The 9,314-nt window shown below is 36.7% G+C and overlaps 2 long non-coding RNA genes across 5 annotated transcripts in view; one reads left to right on the top strand and one right to left on the bottom strand.

The window, feature by feature from the left end:
• Nucleotides 1–250: 250 nt before the first annotated feature.
• The window catches only part of LOC127908643 (uncharacterized), a 26,549-nt gene continuing 17,485 nt past the window's right edge, over nt 251–9,314 (bottom strand). The window contains exon 3 of the long non-coding RNA XR_008067870.1: nt 251–720. This is a non-coding gene — a long non-coding RNA (uncharacterized LOC127908643). The remainder of the gene's footprint in view (nt 721–9,314) is intronic.
• The window catches only part of LOC127908645 (uncharacterized), a 6,220-nt gene continuing 1,491 nt past the window's right edge, over nt 4,586–9,314 (top strand). The window contains exons 1-2 of one of the 4 annotated variants that reach the window (XR_008067873.1): nt 4,586–4,927; nt 6,935–7,150. This is a non-coding gene — a long non-coding RNA (uncharacterized LOC127908645). Of the gene's footprint in view, nt 4,928–4,972; nt 5,072–5,476; nt 5,570–6,156; nt 6,584–6,928; nt 7,151–9,314 lie in introns of those variants that run through there. The other 3 variants (XR_008067874.1, XR_008067871.1, XR_008067872.1) reach the window with 3 other exon arrangements.

Raw genomic sequence — 9,314 nt, 5'->3', positions numbered from 1 at the left:
TCAGAGCCAGAGAGCCAACAGCACAAAGAGCTCCATTGTTTCCTCTGCAGCAACCTCACCGCTCCCAACTAGAGCAGCAGGGTCGAGGCCACACAGGACCTGCCAGGGGCTGTTAGAACCTGCTCCCACTGTGTGTGTGTGTGTGTGTGTGTGTGTGTGTGTGTGTGTGTGTGTGTGTGTGTGTGTGTGTGTGTGTGTGTGTGTGTGTGTGTGTGTGTGTGTGTGTGTGTGTGTGTGTGTGTGTGTGAATATCGCTTTTCTTCAATATAATGTTTCATGCAAGTTCTTGGTCAGGATTATCGTACAGTTATATCTGTTTTTTTTCCTGTACTGTATAAATGGTAGCGAGTTCTAACACTGTACCTACCACACACTGTATGTGGTTCTAATGTTTCATACAGGGATGTGTTTCAGCGGGTTGTGTCAGTATCAGATCATGGACAGTTAGGACAGATATGCCTCCCTCTGTCTGTCTTTCGCTCTCTCACCCTGTTTCACCCTCCATCACCGTCACTCTGTAACACACACTTACAGTACTCGAGCACGCACACACATGCACACACATGCACACACATGCACACACATGCACACACATGCACACACATGCACACACACGGCTACAGGACACAATGGAAAATCCTTTTATATAGAAGTGCGGGTCACATCCTTAGAGGATCCAGCAGATTTCGAGTTCATAATACTCTGGCAGGCAGGCAGGGTCTGTGGAGAGAGGAGGGGAAGAGAGGTAGAGGGAGGGAAAGGGAGAAGGGAGGGGAGGTGAGGTCAGGGAAGGGAGGTAGGGTAGGCTAACGACTAATTGAATAGATAAGATCAAAGGCTGGATGAGAGAATTCTTCAAACTCAAAGGGCTATGAGAAAATTAGGAGAAATGGAGGGCCGCGACTAATCAGCAGTTGGAAAATCCTAATGCTCCACTACCGGGTACGGCAGTAATCCCCGTAAATTGTAGCGAGACAAATGCTTGCATCGTTCAGTGAAGTCGAAATCCATTTTCAGAGAGGTGAAAACTAGTATGAGTGTAATAATGAAGGTGATTCGGTGAGCCACGGTAGTGTGATAAGTAACCTTACCTGAGACTTGTGTTTGCTCCCCGAACTAATGCCTAGGCTTGAGCTCAGCGAGCAAACAGAGTCAAATAATGAGAAAAAAAACTCTTCTTCAGTACATACAGAAGAAATCAAGATTACTGCTATCAATCATGGGTGCTAGTTTAGCAGAAGTGAAGTAGTTAGCTGTGTGCGCTAGGAACGGCACGGTAGTGTTTAGCATGTTAGTTAACACCCAATAGTGTGTCCTTACCAACCAAGACCATGGTTTTGGCAAGGTAATGGTTAGCATGCTAGCTTCAGGAGCACAAAGTGTCGTTGTTGTTGGGGATTGAATCCTGGATCGGACTTAAGCTCTTATCAGATTCCAAAAACGTGTACGTGTCTACACAGCAGTGTTCTAAAATATTGGACCATTGGCTTTCATACTTTTCGAAGCAATTTCTCCAGAGTAGTTTAGCTATGTTACAATGGGCGACAGACTATCGGGTCTCTGTGTCTCTGGACTCTAAATTACAGCTTAAAGGGATGGCCTACGTCAGGGGTTCTCACTGGTGTTTTTCAGGTACTATTTAATGAAACTGCCAGTTGAGGACTAGTGAGGAATCTGTTTCTCAAACTAGACACTCTAATGTACTTGTCCTCTTGCTCAGTTGTGCACCGGGGCCTCCCACTCCTCTTTCTATTCTGGTCAGGCCAGTTTGCGCTGTTCTGTGAAGGGAGTAGTACACAGCATTGTACGAGATCTTCAGTTTCTTGCATGGAATAGCCTTCATTTCCCAGAACAATAATAGACTGATGAGTTTCAGAAGAAATGTCTTTGTTTCTAGCAGTTTTGAGCCTGTAATCGAGCCTGTAATCGAACCCTCAAATGTTTTTGCTCCAGAAACTCAACTATTCTAAAGAATACCAGTTTTATTGCTTCTTTAATCAGAACAACAGTTTTCAGCTGTGCTAACATAATTGCAAAAGGGTTTTCTAATAATCAACTAGCTTTTTAAACTTGGATTACTTGGATTAGCTAACACAATGTGCCAGTGGAACACAGGAATGATGGTTGCCGATAATGGCAAAGGGTGGCTACTTTGAAGGATCTAAAATCTCAAATATATTTTAATTTGTTTAACACGTTTTTGGTTACTACATGATTCCATATGTGTTATTTCATAGTTTTGATGTCTTGACAATTATTCTGCCATGTAGAACATAGTACAAATAAAGAAAACCCTTGCATGAGTAGGTGTGTCCAAACTTTTGACTGGTACTGTAAATACAGTGGGGCAAAAAAGTATTTAGTCAGCCACCAATTGTGCAAGTTCTCCCACTTAAAAAGATGAGAGAGGCCAGTCATGTTTTATCATAGGTACACTTCAACTATGACAGACAAAATGAGAAAAAAAATCAAGAAAATCACATTGTAGGATTTTTAATGAATTTATTTGCAAATTGTGGTGGAAAATAAGTATTTGGTCAATAACAAAAGTTTATCTCAATACTGTTATATACCCTTTGTTGGCAATGACAGAGGTCTTCACAAGGTTTTCACACACTGTTGCTGGTATTTTGGCCCATTCCTCCATGCAGATCTCCTCTAGAGCAGTAATGTTTTGGGGCTGTTGCTGGGCAACACGGACTTTCAACTCCCTCCAAAGATTTTCTATGGGGTTGAGATCTGGAGACTGGCTAGGCCACTCCAGGACCTTGAAATGCTTCTTACGAAGCCACTCCTTTGTTGCCCGGGCGGTGTGTTTGGGATCATTGTCATGCTGAAAGACCCAGCCACGTTTCAACTTCAATGCCCTTGCTGATGGAAGGAGGTTTTCACTCAAAATCTCACGATACATGGCCCCATTCATTCTTTCCTTTACACGGATCAGTCGTCCTGGTCCCTTTGCAGAAAAACAGCCCCATGATTCACGGTAGGTATGGTGTTCTTAGGATGCAACTCAACATTCTTTGTCCTCCAAACACGACAAGTTGAGTTTTTACCAAAAAGTTCTATTTTGGTTTCATCTGACCACATGACATTCTCCCAATCGTCTTCTGGATCATCCAAATGCTCCCTAGCAAACTTCAGATGGGCCTGGACATGTACTGGCTTAAGCAGGGGGACACGTCTGGCACTGCAGGATTTGAGTCCCTGGCGGCGTAGTGTGTTACTGAAGGTAGGCTTTGTTACTTTGGTCCCAGCTCTCTGCAGGTCATTCACTAGGTCCCCCCGTGTGGTTGTGGGATTCTTGCTCACCGTTCTTGTGATCATTTTGACCCCATGGGGTGAGATCTTGCATGGAGCCCCAGATCGAGGGAGATTATCAGTGGTCTTGTATGTCTTCCATTCCCTAATAATTGCTACCACAGTTGATTTCTTCAAACTAAGCTGCTTACCTATTGCAGATTCAGTCTTCCCAGCCTGGTGCAGGTCTACAATTTAGTTTCTGGTGTCCTTTGACAGCTCTTTGGTCTTGGCCATAGTGGAGTTTGGAGTGTGACCTTTTGAGGTTGTGGACAGGTGTCTTTTATACTGATAACAAGTTCAAACAGGTGCCATTAATACAGGTAATACCTTTGGTAGGTAATGTACACGCTAGACATGCCGCACATTAAAGCTATCTACTCAAATCAAATCAAATTTGATTTGTCACATGCGCCGAATACAACAGACATTACAGTGAAATGCCTACTTACAAGCCCTTATCCAATGATGCCGTTTTAATAGAAAATAAGTGTTAAGAAAGTATTTACTAAATAAACTGAAGTAAACAATCAATACAAATAAAGATGAAAATAGAAAAATAACAAATAATTAAAGAGCAACAATAAAATAACTGTAACTAGGCTATATTCAGGGGGTACCGGTACAGAGTCAATGTGCAGGGGTACAGGTTAGTTGAGGTAATTGAGGTAATATGTACATGTAGGTAGAGGTAAAGTGACTATGTATAGATAATAAACAGGTTAGTTGAGGTAACTGAGGTAATATGTACATGTAGGTATAGGTAAAGTGACTATGTATAGATAATAAACAGGTTAGTTGAGGTAATTGAGGTAATATGTACATGTAGGTAGAGGTAAAGTGACTATGTATAGATAATAAACAGGTTAGTTGAGGTAACTGAGGTAATATGTACATGTAGGTATAGGTAAAGTGACTATGTATAGATAATAAACAGGTTAGTTGAGGTAATTGAGGTAATATGTACATGTAGGTAGAGGTAAAGTGACTATGTATAGATAATAAACAGGTTAGTTGAGGTAATTGAGGTAATATGTACATGTAGGTAGAGGTAAAGTGACTATGTATAGATAATAAACAGGTTAGTTGAGGTAATTGAGGTAATATGTACATGTAGGTAGAGGTAAAGTGACTATGTATAGATAATAAACAGGTTAGTTGAGGTAATTGAGGTAATATGTACATGTAGGTATAGGTAAAGTGACTATGTATAGATAATAAACAGGTTAGTCGAGGTAATTGAGGTAATATGTACATGTAGGTAGAGGTAAAGTGACTATGTATAGATAATAAACAGGTTAGTTGAGGTAACTGAGGTAATATGTACATGTAGGTATAGGTAAAGTGACTATGTATAGATAATAAACAGGTTAGTCGAGGTAATTGAGGTAATATGTACATGTAGGTATAGGTAAAGTGACTATGTATAGATAATAAACAGGTTAGTTGAGGTAATTGAGGTAATATGTACATGTAGGTAGAGGTAAAGTGACTATGTATAGATAATAAACAGGTTAGTTGAGGTAATTGAGGTAATATGTACATGTAGGTAGAGGTAAAGTGACTATGTATAGATAATAAACAGGTTAGTCGAGGTAATTGAGGTAATATGTACATGTAGGTAGAGGTAAAGTGACTATGTATAGATAATAAACAGGTTAGTTGAGGTAATTGAGGTAATATGTACATGTAGGTAGAGGTAAAGTGACTATGTATAGATAATAAACAGGTTAGTCGAGGTAATTGAGGTAATATGTACATGTAGGTAGAGGTAAAGTGACTATGTATAGATAATAAACAGGTTAGTTGAGGTAATTGAGGTAATATGTACATGTAGGTAGAGGTAAAGTGACTATGTATAGATAATAAACAGGTTAGTTGAGGTAATTGAGGTAATATGTACATGTAGGTAGAGGTAAAGTGACTATGTATAGATAATAAACAGGTTAGTTGAGGTAATTGAGGTAATATGTACATGTAGGTAGAGGTAAAGTGACTATGTATAGATAATAAACAGGTTAGTTGAGGTAATTGAGGTAATATGTACATGTAGGTATAGGTAAAGTGACTATGTATAGATAATAAACAGGTTAGTCGAGGTAATTGAGGTAATATGTACATGTAGGTATAGGTAAAGTGACTATGTATAGATAATAAACAGGTTAGTTGAGGTAATTGAGGTAATATGTACATGTAGGTAGAGGTAAAGTGACTATGTATAGATAATAAACAGGTTAGTCGAGGTAATTGAGGTAATATGTACATGTAGGTATAGGTAAAGTGACTATGTATAGATAATAAACAGGTTAGTTGAGGTAATTGAGGTAATATGTACATGTAGGTAGAGGTAAAGTGACTATGTATAGATAATAAACAGGTTAGTTGAGGTAATTGAGGTAATATGTACATGTAGGTAGAGGTAAAGTGACTATGTATAGATAATAAACAGGTTAGTTGAGGTAATTGAGGTAATATGTACATGTAGGTAGAGGTAAAGTGACTATGTATAGATAATAAACAGGTTAGTTGAGGTAATTGAGGTAATATGTACATGTAGGTATAGGTAAAGTGACTATGTATAGATAATAAACAGGTTAGTCGAGGTAATTGAGGTAATATGTACATGTAGGTATAGGTAAAGTGACTATGTATAGATAATAAACAGGTTAGTTGAGGTAATTGAGGTAATATGTACATGTAGGTAGAGGTAAAGTGACTATGTATAGATAATAAACAGGTTAGTTGAGGTAATTGAGGTAATATGTACATGTAGGTATAGGTAAAGTGACTATGTATAGATAATAAACAGGTTAGTCGAGGTAATTGAGGTAATATGTACATGTAGGTATAGGTAAAGTGACTATGTATAGATAATAAACAGGTTAGTTGAGGTAATTGAGGTAATATGTACATGTAGGTAGAGGTAAAGTGACTATGTATAGATAATAAACAGGTTAGTTGAGGTAATTGAGGTAATATGTACATGTAGGTAGAGGTAAAGTGACTATGTATAGATAATAAACAGGTTAGTTGAGGTAATTGAGGTAATATGTACATGTAGGTATAGGTAAAGTGACTATGTATAGATAATAAACAGGTTAGTTGAGGTAATTGAGGTAATATGTACATGTAGGTATAGGTAAAGTGACTATGTATAGATAATAAACAGGTTAGTTGAGGTAATTGAGGTAATATGTACATGTAGGTAGAGGTAAAGTGACTATGTATAGATAATAAACAGGTTAGTCGAGGTAATTGAGGTAATATGTACATGTAGGTAGAGGTAAAGTGACTATGTATAGATAATAAACAGGTTAGTCGAGGTAATTGAGGTAATATGTACATGTAGGTAGAGGTAAAGTGACTATGCATAGATAATAAACAGGTTAGTTGAGGTAATTGAGGTAATATGTACATGTAGGTAGAGGTAAAGTGACTATACATAGATAATAAACAGGTTAGTTGAGGTAATATGTACATGTAGGTAGAGGTAAAGTGACTATACATAGATAATAAACAGGTTAGTTGAGGTAATTGAGGTAATATGTACATGTAGGTAGAGGTAAAGTGACTATGCATAGATAATAAACAGGTTAGTTGAGGTAATTGAGTTAATATGTACATGTAGGTAGAGGTAAAGTGACTATGCATAGATAATAAACAGGTTAGTTGAGGTAATTGAGGTAATATGTACATGTAGGTAGAGGTAAAGTGACTATGTATAGATAATAAACAGGTTAGTTGAGGTAATTGAGGTAATATGTACATGTAGGTATAGGTAAAGTGACTATGTATAGATAATAAACAGGTTAGTCGAGGTAATTGAGGTAATATGTACATGTAGGTAGAGGTAAAGTGACTATGTATAGATAATAAACAGGTTAGTTGAGGTAACTGAGGTAATATGTACATGTAGGTATAGGTAAAGTGACTATGTATAGATAATAAACAGGTTAGTCGAGGTAATTGAGGTAATATGTACATGTAGGTATAGGTAAAGTGACTATGTATAGATAACAAACAGGTTAGTTGAGGTAATTGAGGTAATATGTACATGTAGGTAGAGGTAAAGTGACTATGTATAGATAATAAACAGGTTAGTTGAGGTAATTGAGGTAATATGTACATGTAGGTAGAGGTAAAGTGACTATGTATAGATAATAAACAGGTTAGTCGAGGTAATTGAGGTAATATGTACATGTAGGTAGAGGTAAAGTGACTATGTATAGATAATAAACAGGTTAGTTGAGGTAATTGAGGTAATATGTACATGTAGGTAGAGGTAAAGTGACTATGTATAGATAATAAACAGGTTAGTCGAGGTAATTGAGGTAATATGTACATGTAGGTATAGGTAAAGTGACTATGTATAGATAATAAACAGGTTAGTTGAGGTAATTGAGGTAATATGTACATGTAGGTAGAGGTAAAGTGACTATGTATAGATAATAAACAGGTTAGTTGAGGTAATTGAGGTAATATGTACATGTAGGTAGAGGTAAAGTGACTATGTATAGATAATAAACAGGTTAGTTGAGGTAATTGAGGTAATATGTACATGTAGGTAGAGGTAAAGTGACTATGTATAGATAATAAACAGGTTAGTTGAGGTAATTGAGGTAATATGTACATGTAGGTATAGGTAAAGTGACTATGTATAGATAATAAACAGGTTAGTCGAGGTAATTGAGGTAATATGTACATGTAGGTATAGGTAAAGTGACTATGTATAGATAATAAACAGGTTAGTTGAGGTAATTGAGGTAATATGTACATGTAGGTAGAGGTAAAGTGACTATGTATAGATAATAAACAGGTTAGTCGAGGTAATTGAGGTAATATGTACATGTAGGTATAGGTAAAGTGACTATGTATAGATAATAAACAGGTTAGTTGAGGTAATTGAGGTAATATGTACATGTAGGTAGAGGTAAAGTGACTATGTATAGATAATAAACAGGTTAGTTGAGGTAATTGAGGTAATATGTACATGTAGGTAGAGGTAAAGTGACTATGTATAGATAATAAACAGGTTAGTTGAGGTAATTGAGGTAATATGTACATGTAGGTAGAGGTAAAGTGACTATGTATAGATAATAAACAGGTTAGTTGAGGTAATTGAGGTAATATGTACATGTAGGTATAGGTAAAGTGACTATGTATAGATAATAAACAGGTTAGTCGAGGTAATTGAGGTAATATGTACATGTAGGTAGAGGTAAAGTGACTATGTATAGATAATAAACAGGTTAGTTGAGGTAATTGAGGTAATATGTACATGTAGGTAGAGGTAAAGTGACTATGTATAGATAATAAACAGGTTAGTTGAGGTAATTGAGGTAATATGTACATGTAGGTATAGGTAAAGTGACTATGTATAGATAATAAACAGGTTAGTCGAGGTAATTGAGGTAATATGTACATGTAGGTATAGGTAAAGTGACTATGTATAGATAATAAACAGGTTAGTTGAGGTAATTGAGGTAATATGTACATGTAGGTAGAGGTAAAGTGACTATGTATAGATAATAAACAGGTTAGTTGAGGTAATTGAGGTAATATGTACATGTAGGTAGAGGTAAAGTGACTATGTATAGATAATAAACAGGTTAGTTGAGGTAATTGAGGTAATATGTACATGTAGGTAGAGGTAAAGTGACTATGTATAGATAATAAACAGGTTAGTTGAGGTAATTGAGGTAATATGTACATGTAGGTATAGGTAAAGTGACTATGTATAGATAATAAACAGGTTAGTTGAGGTAATTGAGGTAATATGTACATGTAGGTAGAGGTAAAGTGACTATGTATAGATAATAAACAGGTTAGTCGAGGTAATTGAGGTAATATGTACATGTAGGTAGAGGTAAAGTGACTATGTATAGATAATAAACAGGTTAGTCGAGGTAATTGAGGTAATATGTACATGTAGGTAGAGGTAAAGTGACTATGCATAGATAATAAACAGGTTAGTTGAGGTAATTGAGGTAATATGTACATGTAGGTATAGGTAA

The sequence above is a fragment of the Oncorhynchus keta genome, chromosome 18 (genome assembly GCF_023373465.1).
Source record: "Oncorhynchus keta strain PuntledgeMale-10-30-2019 chromosome 18, Oket_V2, whole genome shotgun sequence".
Taxonomy (NCBI): Eukaryota; Metazoa; Chordata; class Actinopteri; order Salmoniformes; family Salmonidae; genus Oncorhynchus; species Oncorhynchus keta.
This window is presented reverse-complemented; position numbering and strand designations above follow the sequence as displayed.